Source organism: Ochotona curzoniae, unplaced genomic scaffold (assembly GCF_017591425.1).
Source record: "Ochotona curzoniae isolate NIBS_2020 unplaced genomic scaffold, NIBS_Ocur_1.0 scaffold_2453, whole genome shotgun sequence".
Lineage (NCBI taxonomy): Eukaryota > Metazoa > Chordata > Mammalia > Lagomorpha > Ochotonidae > Ochotona > Ochotona curzoniae.
This window is the reverse complement of record NW_024467094.1, coordinates 27,781,404-27,792,567: the sequence shown is the minus strand read 5'-3', so window position 1 is coordinate 27,792,567 and position 11,164 is coordinate 27,781,404.

Genomic DNA, 11,164 nt, shown 5'->3' with positions numbered 1-11,164 from the left:
ATTCAAACTGGCAGCTCCCCTGCCCTTCCACTGCTGCCCCTCAGGGGTGAGGTGGCCCACAAGGGTGAGGTCAGCTGCCAGCGCCAGAGGGAGGCTTCAGCCTGCCTTACTGCCTTTTTGGTCCCTCTAGGGCAGTCAGGGGGTGGGGTGGGGGGAGGAAGTGAGTCAGTGGGTGCAGCAGCTCATGGCTCAAAACTTTCCTTTTCAATACACTAAGCCAAAACGTTTGTCCCAACAGGGTCCTGGGGTGAGGGAGGGAGCTGGCTGGCTCTTTTCTCCAGGGTCATAAAGAGTTGATTGAGTTCAGTTGGACACTCAAGGGTTAGAGACCCACTGTAGTGGGGACAGGGGATGGGGCTGCCCTCAGGGCAGAGAAACACAGGTGTCATGGACACGGAGCTAACAGCTGCCACCAGTGGACTGTGAGTTTGGTGTCTTTGTGTCCAGTGTATGGAGGAGGCAGCTGAGGCTAAGAGAGACTAACTTGTCCAAAGTCCAGATTTGTAACCCGCCCATCTGTAACTGCAGCACCAATCCAGGCTGGATTGCTATGGGGAGATCCAAAAGATTCAAGAATGACTGTGTGTGTGCATGTGGGTGTGTTGGGGCGGGGGTGAGGAAGGGCCAGACTGACAGTGGAAACTCACAAAAGAGGCTACAGAAGGAGTGGAGATGTTCCCAAGAGACATGTGAGTACAGTGCGTTGCAACCAGGGACCCAGCAGGTGCATAGGAGCAGTGGCAGGAACCAGCTCGGGATGCTCACGGAATCCTGCTGAGGTTGGGGGCTGGGTGGGACCTGGACCAGGGCTGCTGGAGGAGGAGCGAGCAGACTGAGCCCTTTCTGGATGCTTGGGGTCTGAGGCGCCTGCATAGCCCGCTGAGGTGACATCAAGAAGTGGAGATGGAACATAGAGGAAAGATCTGCAAGCTCCCTGCTGTCGCCCTAGAGGGGTCAGGTTACAAAGCACTAAACCAACCACAGGCTTTGCCCATGGTGGGAGGCTAGTACCCAGTGAGATAGAGGGAGCCTAGCCAGGATGAGATCCCTACTCCAAGGGAAAGTGGACAGGTAACTCCCCATAAAGGCTAGGGTTTCTAAGCTGTGGCCTCCAGGGAGAATGGGACACCCAGAGGATGGTAGGGTGTGGCAGGGGGTGCCCAGTGTAGGAAAGAGCAAGCACGGTTCTACCAATGGAATGCAAGGAGCTCTATGTGCCTGGATGTGGGATTGGAGCAGGGCGAGGAGATCATGGGGACAGGGCTTCAGATGAGCTGGGTGTTCTCAAGGAGGGTACTGAGTGCTGTTGGAGCTGCTATGGGGAGACAGAGCCAGAGGCAGGTCTGTGAGGTCCCCACTGTGGTAGAACATAAGGAGAGGGGGAGGCAGAATAGGCAACAGAAAGCATCTAGAGAAGGGATGGAGACCTTGGGCAAGCTGGTGGGCTTCAAGGAGATGGAGTGAAGGCTACAGCAGTGGGCAAGCCTAGTGGACATGAAGGAGGGAAGGGGGCAGGAGATGAGCCCTAAGAAGCAGAGCAGGGGTGACTGCGGGGCAGGGGGCAGGTCACTGGTAGTGGGCCACGCTGGAGCACCCAAGGAACCTCCCACCATGGCTTGGCTGCAGCTCTTGACTCTACAGGTGAACCATTGGAAGGATGCTGACTAGGAAAACATCACCCTGCAGCCAGGTGATGAAGAACTGATGAAGGGCAGGTGTTGCACAGCAAGGGAAGCTGCCACTTATGAAACTTGCATCCCTTATTGGAGTACCAGTTCAGGTCCTGGCTGCTTCACTTCCAATCCATTTCCCTGGTACCGTACCTGAGAAAGCGGAAGATGGCCCAAGGACCAGGGCACTTGCTACCCTCATGGTGGACCTAGATGAAGTTCCAGCTTCCTGACTTTGCCTTGTAGCCATTTAGGGAGTGAATTGGTATATAGAAGATCCTTTCTCTCTTTGTCTTTCCCTCTTTCTCTGTCACTCTGTGTTTCAAAATAAATAAGACAAAGAAGCCAATGAGAGGCAGTGTGGTGGTGCAGCATGTTAAGTTTCTTCTTGCGACACTACACCCTGTATAAAAGAGTGCCTGGCTTGAGTCCTGGCTCCTCTGCTTCCAATCCAGCTTCTTGCTAATACCTCCTAGGAGGCAGCAGCTGGTGACTTAAGTTTGTGGGTTCCTGCCACTCATGTGGGAGACTAGCTGCTGTAGGTTGTTTGGGGGTGAACCAGCAGATAGAATCTCTATCTGTTGCTCAGCCTTCCTTTTGAAAATTATTTATTTTTTAAAGGCAGAGTTACACAGAAAGAGAGAGAAGGAGAGAGAGATCTTTCATCCACTAGTTCACTCCCTAAATGGCCACACAGCTAGAGCTGGGAGGGACTGGACCAGTCCAAAGCCAAGAGCCAGGAACTCCATTCAGGCTTCCCATGTGGCCAAAGACTTGGGCCATCTTCTGCTGCTTTCCCAGTTGCATTAGCAGGAAGCCAGATTGGAAAAGGAGCAGCCAGGACACAAACCAGCTCCCATATGGGATGCCCATGCTGCAAGCAGTAGCTTAACCCATGATGCCACAACAAAACAAAACAAAGAAAAACCCCACTTTGCCTCTCAAGTAGCTAAAAGTGAATAAGCATTAGGGAGAGGGAGAGAGAGAGAGAGGGAGAGAGAGAGAGAGACCAGCCAAGGGAATAACTGTATACGAACATCAGACACAATGGAGACAGCACTTCCACTTTGGTATTTTCTGCTTTGGTTCTTCTGAAGCAGAGATCTCCAACTCACCTTCTGGATAGCACAGATGGTCCTGTCTCCATCAGAGTCAAATTATGAAGAAGGCAGCCAAAGCGTGCAACTGGTAAACCATGACATCAGCTGCCTCCCATGGGGCAATCCTGGACTGGTCAGTCACAGCTATGACTGGACCAGGATTATGCCATGTGCAAGCTGGAGCCCACTGATACCTGTCAACCCAAGCCTCTCTTCTAGGGGGCCTCACTGAACCATTCCCTACCCAGTGGACACATCATAGCCCCCAGCAGAAAGGTTAAGGTTAGGGATGCATACACCTCCCACGCGAGGAGCAAAGTTCACGACCAGGGGTCAGACAGCCTCATGGCATTGTTAAAACATACATAAAGGCACATATTTGGTGTTTAGTAAATACTAGCTCCCGTTCTACATTCATACATACATGAAACATTCAAAGTCACTCATCCCCTTAGGCAAAGCCATGTGAGTGCATAACGGACCATGTGCATGCTATAGACCCTCTCAGGGATCTAAGCTCCCAGCCAGGAGGGGAGCAGACTCTGGGGGTTGGGGCAGCAAGGCCAGGCCTTGAGTAGAAGAAAAGACCATGTGGGGCTGCAGGAACCAGAGAGATAGGGGAGGCCAACAGGCAGAGAAGTTTCTGGATACTTGGGGCCTGTTCCCTGTGCCCCTCCCCCAGGAGCCTTGTTCCTTTCTCCTTAGCCCTTTATTACTGCCAACGTCATCCCTCCGCTCATCCATCCCTAATGTTCATGTTCAGTAAATTGCCCAAGTCTAGCTCACTCTCTCTACTTCTCTCTGCTCTGTTCAGCTACTTCAGCCTGGGATCCAATGATCCCAGCAGCCCTCTTCCACATCCCGCTCCCCTTCTCTCCTGGCAATGGCAATGTCATGCTGCAAACAAAATATCTTTTCCCACAGCCGCAGCACCCCACCCCAAGCACCACCCCACAAGGCAACATGGGTGTAGCCTCTGCTGCAATCTGCGGGCCCCAGATTGTGAGGCCAGAATGGCAACCTGGGTTTCCTGAAAAAACCCCCTCTCACCTTGGGTGCTCCTAAGGGGCTGGGCGGGGGGACCCGGGTCCGTGCTGGCACATAGTAGGTGGTCTGGGAATGTTCCAGGTGGTTGGATCTGAGCCAGGGGAGTGGCCTGCACTGGGCCTGCATCTGGGTCACTGAAGAAGGAAACCTGATAAGCCCATTAGTGCTCACCACTCCAGCCTCCTTCCCTGTGCCTGTAATTTGCATTCTCAATTCAAATCAGAGAGAGAGAGAGAGGAGTCTGGGTTTAATAGCAGATTCCATCCACTTAATCCAATGCTGGATGTTGACTAGAGAATAGGCAGCTTCATCAAGGTGAGGGCCTGCACTCAAACAAGGACTTGACAGCTGCACTGCCTGGCAAGGGCTCCGGTAGCCGTTGCATGCTGCTCACCTGCAAGCTGAGAAGTGAGGCTGAGCAGTGCAGAGGGGGTGAGGGGGAAGGGCAGACAGAGGAAGGCTGGTGTGGACACCTCATGAACAGGAGTTGCCTTTATAGACTACATCCTCTTCCTAACTGGGACAGCTTCCCCTTAAACCACGCCCCGACTCTTCTTTCCTCTCTGTGTTTTGTCTAGATCTTCTTCCTCCAGGGAGCCTTCCTGAACCTCGGCAGAGCCCGCCTGTGCTTGTGGCTATGAGCACCTGCAGAGATAGGCAGATCTACTCCACGGTTTGCTTTAGATGCCAGGACTGGTGACGCCGCATGTGTGCATGTCAGGGTCCCTTGACCAGCAAGTCAAACCCGGACACTTGTTGTCTTTGCGGAGCCTTTATTGTGGAGAAGACACAGCAAAACCGGCGCGCGGTGGGCGTGCGGCAGCCGCCGTGCAGCCGCGCAGCAGCCACACCATCACGAGGTGCGCTCTCTCTCCCCGAGGTGCGCGCTCTCTCCCCGCGGGGTGCGCTCTCTTCCCGCACGGGGGTGCGCTCCCTCCCCGCGCGGGGGTGTGCTCCCTCCCCGCGCGGGGGTGCGCTCTCTCCCCGCGAGGGGGTGCACCCCCGCGCGGGGGTGCGCTCTCTCTCCCGCTCTCTCCGCTCTTTCCGCTCTCTCCGCTCTCTCCGAGGCGCGCTCTCTCCTGCTCTCTCCGCGGTGCGCTCTCTCTCCCCCCCGCCCCAGTTCTCTGGCTCCTTTATATGCTGGGTAACCCGGCCAATCAAAGTAAAGGTCACCTGTGCACGCAGTGGGCAGGCCAATCATCATACAGATCACGCGCTGTCCACGCGCCATCCACGCACCCCTGGGCCAATCACAGCAGACTTCCTGTAGCTTGTTTTTTCTAGCACAGGAGGAAGCGGCAGTCTGGCGCCGTCCGTGTAGGGTGTAGGATGCAGGCTCCCTACAGCTCCCCACAGCTCCCCCTTTTTGTTTTATTAATCACGGGACCGTGCCTGTCTTAGGTGTTCCGGAGTAGGCTCTCCTTACCCGTCATCAGCTAACCACCTGGCTCGTGGCGCCTGGCTTAGGTTGGTAGAGCCTTACCGGATACTTACCCGTCGTTGACTACCAGTCCATCATGTTAAGCCATACCTCAGGGGATTCATGTCTAGTGAAGGCCATGACAACCTGCAGTAATAGCACCTGTTGCTGCTGCTGTTGCTGAAATGCGTCTGCATAGAGTGCGAATGGCCCAGGCTCTCAGATCATCACAAGCATGCATACACCAATCATTCCAGCCCACTGCTTAGTAAAGGATAAACACTTTAACAATCAATTAGTCCATGGTTCCGCAGTCATTAGTATAAGTCAGAAACAGATTAGACAAGTTCAAGCCAGGAGCCACCCTACAAGGGTGACAGTGCTCTGGCAGTCAGTCCAGTCTGGCGGCCATGACCATTGGCCCATACAACGAGGGAGGAGCTGACAAACTCCCAGTCACAAAATGGTTCCCGCATTGTGAGCGCTGGCAAAAAAGCGGGGTACCTGACCCGTCAGGAGATGTCCCCATCTTCCTGAGCTGTTCCTCTGAAATTGTCCAATGGTCTGGTTCGCCAATAGAATGCAAAGTCTGGTCCCATTTGTCCATGGCCGGCTTTGAAAACAAACCGATCCGTGCAATTGAATTGTCCGGTTCGTGGATGGCACTGTGGTGTTGTCTAAGGGCACCACCAGTAGTCCAATAGTCGCATCAGTGTTGAAGAATGGGGGCAGCATTGATGAGTTATTGGTCACCAGTAATGGCACTGGCCATGCCTTCACGATCGCCCATAGTTGAAGCTGTTGGCTCAGTGTTCCGGGAGGCAGCAGTGTTACCAGCAGGATCACCAGCCTGAGCGTCCAGGGCTTCATCTTGGATGTTGTCCGGCACAGAGGCTCTCACCACTCTCGTTAGGCGCTCTGGTATCCACACAGGGGCTTCTGCATCCTGCGGAAAAACACAAACTGCACCTCGCGTCCGCCTTAACACCGGATGCGGGCCCTTCCACTGTTTAGTTAACACATCCTTCCATATCACTTGTTCCTGAGTAATGCCGCAACCCAGGGCATGGCGTTCGGCAGCAGACCGGCCATCCAAATTTAACATAACTTGATCATGAACATCCCTGCAAATCTTTATCCATGTATCTAGATCTTTATGTTTCCAGGGACGGATGGCCTCACGGCACCATTTGTTAGCATTCTCGTAAGCCAGCTGCTTAACCAGAGGCATAGCCTGCTCTACATCGGGGAAAAGCTTTCCTGCTACCTCCATGAGGCGACTCACAAAATCAGCATAGGGTTCGTTAGACCCCTGAGTCACTTTAGAGATGGAAAAACGGAGGTCCCCTTTATTCTGTAGAGCTCGCCACGCAGTACGGCCTATTTGTTGAATCTGGCCATAAACTGGTTCAGGATACTCATGTTGATTATTGTTTCCTGCCCGAGCTCCCTCTCCCAGCAGCATATCGGCATTCCATTCCCTGTTTCCACCTTGTGCGTTACGCTGTGCCTGGTCCATGGCCAGTTCACGGTATGCGGCCCGCCAGACCAGATATTGGCCAGGGGAGAGAGTGGCTCTGGCCAACTGTTTCCAATCATCTGGGGGCAGGGCATTAAAACTAATCTGTTCTAGCAGCGCGATTGTAAAGGGGGCATGCACACCATAAGAATCGACGGCTGTTTTCAAATCCTTAATCACTTTGAAATCAAGAGGGAGGTAAAACCGCGGCCATGGAGGGCCCGCCCCAGCGTTCCGATCCTCATGAACAGGGAACACCTGGCCGGGCTCCACAAGGTCCCGCCAGCCAAATCCCACACCCCTCTCCGGCCACGCAGGCCAAGGAGGGGCGCTAGGGTTCACTGGTGGGTCACCCGTGCTATCTGCAAAAATGAAGTACTGTTTGTGCCTTTACCGGCGTTCCATTCCTCTTCAGTAGCTTCTGCAGTAAACACTGCATGTGTACTGAAGAATTTGAATTTCCCATATTGTTACCACTTTTGGTAAGCTTACTCTTGTCGCTATCCCGCGAACCTAGCGTACGCTTCCCGCTCAAGGCGGCTCCCTGAGTCTCTGCTCAGCTCCTTTTCAAATTCCCCGCTTCCGCGGCTCCCTGAGTCCCTGCTCAGCTCCCTTTCGCGCTCCCTGCTTCCGCAGCTCCCTGAGTCCCTGCTCAGCTCCCTTTCGCGTTCCCCGCTTCGCTTACCTGTAGTTCCGATCCGAGTCACGGCACCAGATGTCAGGGTCCCTTGACCAGCAAGTCAAACCCGGACACTTGTTGTCTTTGCGGAGCCTTTATTGTGGAGAAGACACAGCAAAACCGGCGCGCGGTGGGCGTGCGGCAGCCGCCGTGCAGCCGCGCAGCAGCCACACCATCACGAGGTGCGCTCTCTCTCCCCGAGGTGCGCGCTCTCTCCCCGCGGGGTGCGCTCTCTTCCCGCACGGGGGTGCGCTCCCTCCCCGCGCGGGGGTGTGCTCCCTCCCCGCGCGGGGGTGCGCTCTCTCCCCGCGAGGGGGTGCACCCCCGCGCGGGGGTGCGCTCTCTCTCCCGCTCTCTCCGCTCTTTCCGCTCTCTCCGCTCTCTCCGAGGCGCGCTCTCTCCTGCTCTCTCCGCGGTGCGCTCTCTCTCCCCCCCGCCCCAGTTCTCTGGCTCCTTTATATGCTGGGTAACCCGGCCAATCAAAGTAAAGGTCACCTGTGCACGCAGTGGGCAGGCCAATCATCATACAGATCACGCGCTGTCCACGCGCCATCCACGCACCCCTGGGCCAATCACAGCAGACTTCCTGTAGCTTGTTTTTTCTAGCACAGGAGGAAGCGGCAGTCTGGCGCCGTCCGTGTAGGGTGTAGGATGCAGGCTCCCTACAGCTCCCCACATGTGCACACCCAGAGGGGAAGAAAAGGTTTACTGTTTACATGATTGAGGTCTCTGGGAAGAGCAGGGACAGCCTCTCAAACAGGGCCTCTTAAGCAGGCCCCTAATGGCCCAAGAGATCCAGGAAAGGAGGGGGCCTGGTGGTTTGTGGTTAGGGGGTGAGTGTTCACATAAGAAAGGAAGTGGGGATTTCTCTTTCTCTCTGGGACACCGCGCGGGCTCTCTTGTCCAGATGTAGCTCACTAGGGCCAGGGAGTGAGTAGCGAGGCCTGAAAGCTGTTAGCAGGGACCAACACTGTGGTGTAGTGGGTAAAGCCACCACCTGTGGCTTTACCAACCAGCATCCCATATGAGTGCTGGTTCAAGTACTAGCTGCTTCACTCCCATCCAGCTCCCTGCCAAGGATCCTGGGAAGGCAATGGAAGATGGCCCCTATACTCCTGTGGGAGACCCGAAGAAAGTGCCTGGCTCTTGGCTTCAGACCAGCTCAACTCAGCTCCAGCCATTGCAATCATTTGAGGAGAAAACCAGTGGAAGGAAGATCTCTCTGTCTCTCCCTTTCTCTCTCTGCAACTCTGTCTTTCAACTAAATGAATAAATCTTTTTTTAAAAAAGTCACTAGCAAATATCAAAAGCTGGATGCAGACTCCCCATTCCACATGTCACACATATCCTTGTTCCTTTATGTCGGCATTTCTAGGTGGGTCCCAGCTCCGTGGGCAAGGGTTGCCAGATGAAGTCAGCTGAAAGAGAACATAAGGCCTTGAGTGATAATGTCACTAAAACCGGGGATTTCAGACCTCAATTGCATTTCTCTCCTCATCTCTCCAGCTCTGACTCTTGCAGATTCTGTATCTCCCCCATCCCCATTCTCCAGCTCCAGATCTGACACTCCCCCCCACATTCCTCAGCCCAGGCCCACCCATAGCGGTTGCCCCTGCTCTGGTTCCCACATTCCCTCAGGACACTCCCCCAGAGTGGAAAACCATCCGTCATCCCTTTCCTGCTCCCAGTCCCCGGCTCGGACATGCTGGTCGTTCCTGTTTGGGATGGCCATGGAGATAAGGCCTGGCAAAGACCCATTTGTCGTCACAAGACTTAGAGGGGTTGGGAGGGGGGAGGAATCCCGGCCCACTGCGCAGGGATTCCTAACTCTGGTCCTCATGACTCTTTCTGTGCCTCCTTCTGCAGAAGCAAAGTAGAGGATCAGAAGGATGGGGAAAGAAGGGCATTGCATCTGGTCAACCTCGCCATCCTGGTCCATATCCTGCAGCTCAGTCTGGATGTTTCCACAAGGCAGAGCATGAGAGAGGCTGAGTGGCTCTAGAAGTCACAGCTCAGGATCAAATGCTGTCTCAAGGGCAGTTGGGGACAAGTGTCCTCTTCCCAGCCACCGCAGAGAAAGCTGTTATCGCAGCTGCTTTTATTTACGCCCTTCTGTTGTTGACCAATATCTGTCTGCAGTCTTGACTCTTAAAGACACAGCTGTGATCTGTGGCTTCCAGCCAAGCTCGGCCTCCCATAGGCTGTATGACCTTGGCCGTCCAGGTAGCATCCTGGGCTGCATTTTTTGTAAGTCAGATGGGCAGGATGATCCTGACCCTTCAGGGAAGCTGGCTGAATGAAGCTAATGTGCCCAAGAGATGATTCGTAAACTGGAAAGTGGTGGTGATGGGGGATAATCCCAGCTCTGTCTCTAAACTTACTCCCGGACCTGTCAGAAAGATTGTCAAATGTTCACAGTTCGCATATGAAGTCATAAGAAACACTCCAGGTTTGAACACACAGGACTAAAATCCTAGCAAGGTGTCCTTAGTCACGTGGCTGTCCCTCCCCGGACCTCAGGTTGCTCACCCCCAAGCAGCAATAACACCTCCAGGATTGCCAGGAGCCTTTATTAATAGCTGCAAAGCCCGAGTTCATGCCACACGTGCGTTTAACATCTGTCCTGTTGTTGCAAGAAGATAGAATGCTCAGGAAAAAAACGGGTGATGTTTGCACTGCCATCAGACATTGAGTTGGCCTCCAAAAGTACATAGTGAGGTCTTGCTGTTCCTTTTCTGTCGGATTCTAATAGGGATAATGAATCCTCTGGGCCCCACCCACTGCACACCTGTGAGTGTAAGACATCTTGTCCAGCAACTTCCAAAATGGCACAGGCTGAGCCTTTGTGGTAGGAATGGGCCACTGCGATTCCGTGGGACTGGGTCCTGAGCAAGCGTGGAGAATAAAGAGCTCTTGGTGTCTGGGCCCAGGTCCCTGGCCACACAGTTGGCTAAGGACGGACTCACTTCCGCTGCCGCCAATACCGTCTGGAAGCAGAGGGCCCTAGGGGAAAATGTTATCTTTTTCGCCAATTACAATTAGCGATGTTTGATAATTACCACTGCTAAGTATCTGTCTGGTTTTGCTGTGAAGCCAGTCCCAGCTCGCATCGGGTGGGTGGGGGCAGGTAGATCGCAGAAGCAAACCTTCACAAAGACCGAGAATGGGAAAGCGCCCAGAGATAGCCAGCCACCTCTGCAGCGCACCCAGCGCTGCCCAGGCGAGCCAAGCCTTCCAGCCAGTCACGGTTCTCAGATGCGCCAACAGCCGGCCTCTCCAGCCCGGACGGCCGAGGTGGCAGCGCCTAGAACGGCCTTGCCAGCGGCGGCGGTTACCGCAGCCAAGAGGGGGTAAATCCCACCCCTGGTCCCGCCCGTCCAATCCATCTTGCTCTGAAGGCGACGCTCCTCCAGAGAAGCGAGGGGGCGGGGAGGGCAAAGCCAAGCTTTTAGGGGCTCCCGACAGGTGTCTGGGGAAGAGGGCGGAGCCAGGAAGGAAGGATGAGGCAGGAGGGGCGGTGCTGCCCCTTTAAGAGGCGGCGGCCGCGCGGGGACCTTTTCTCTTTCCCCGGAAGGAAAGCGGAGCACGGGCTGGGCGCACAAGGTGGGGAGGTGCGGGGCTGGGCGTGGGGAGGCGGGGCGCGCGCCGGGGGACCCCTCCCTCTCGGCCGCCCTGCGGTCTACTGGTCTCCCTGCCCAGATCCGCCACCCAGCCGTGATCGGAGGCGGC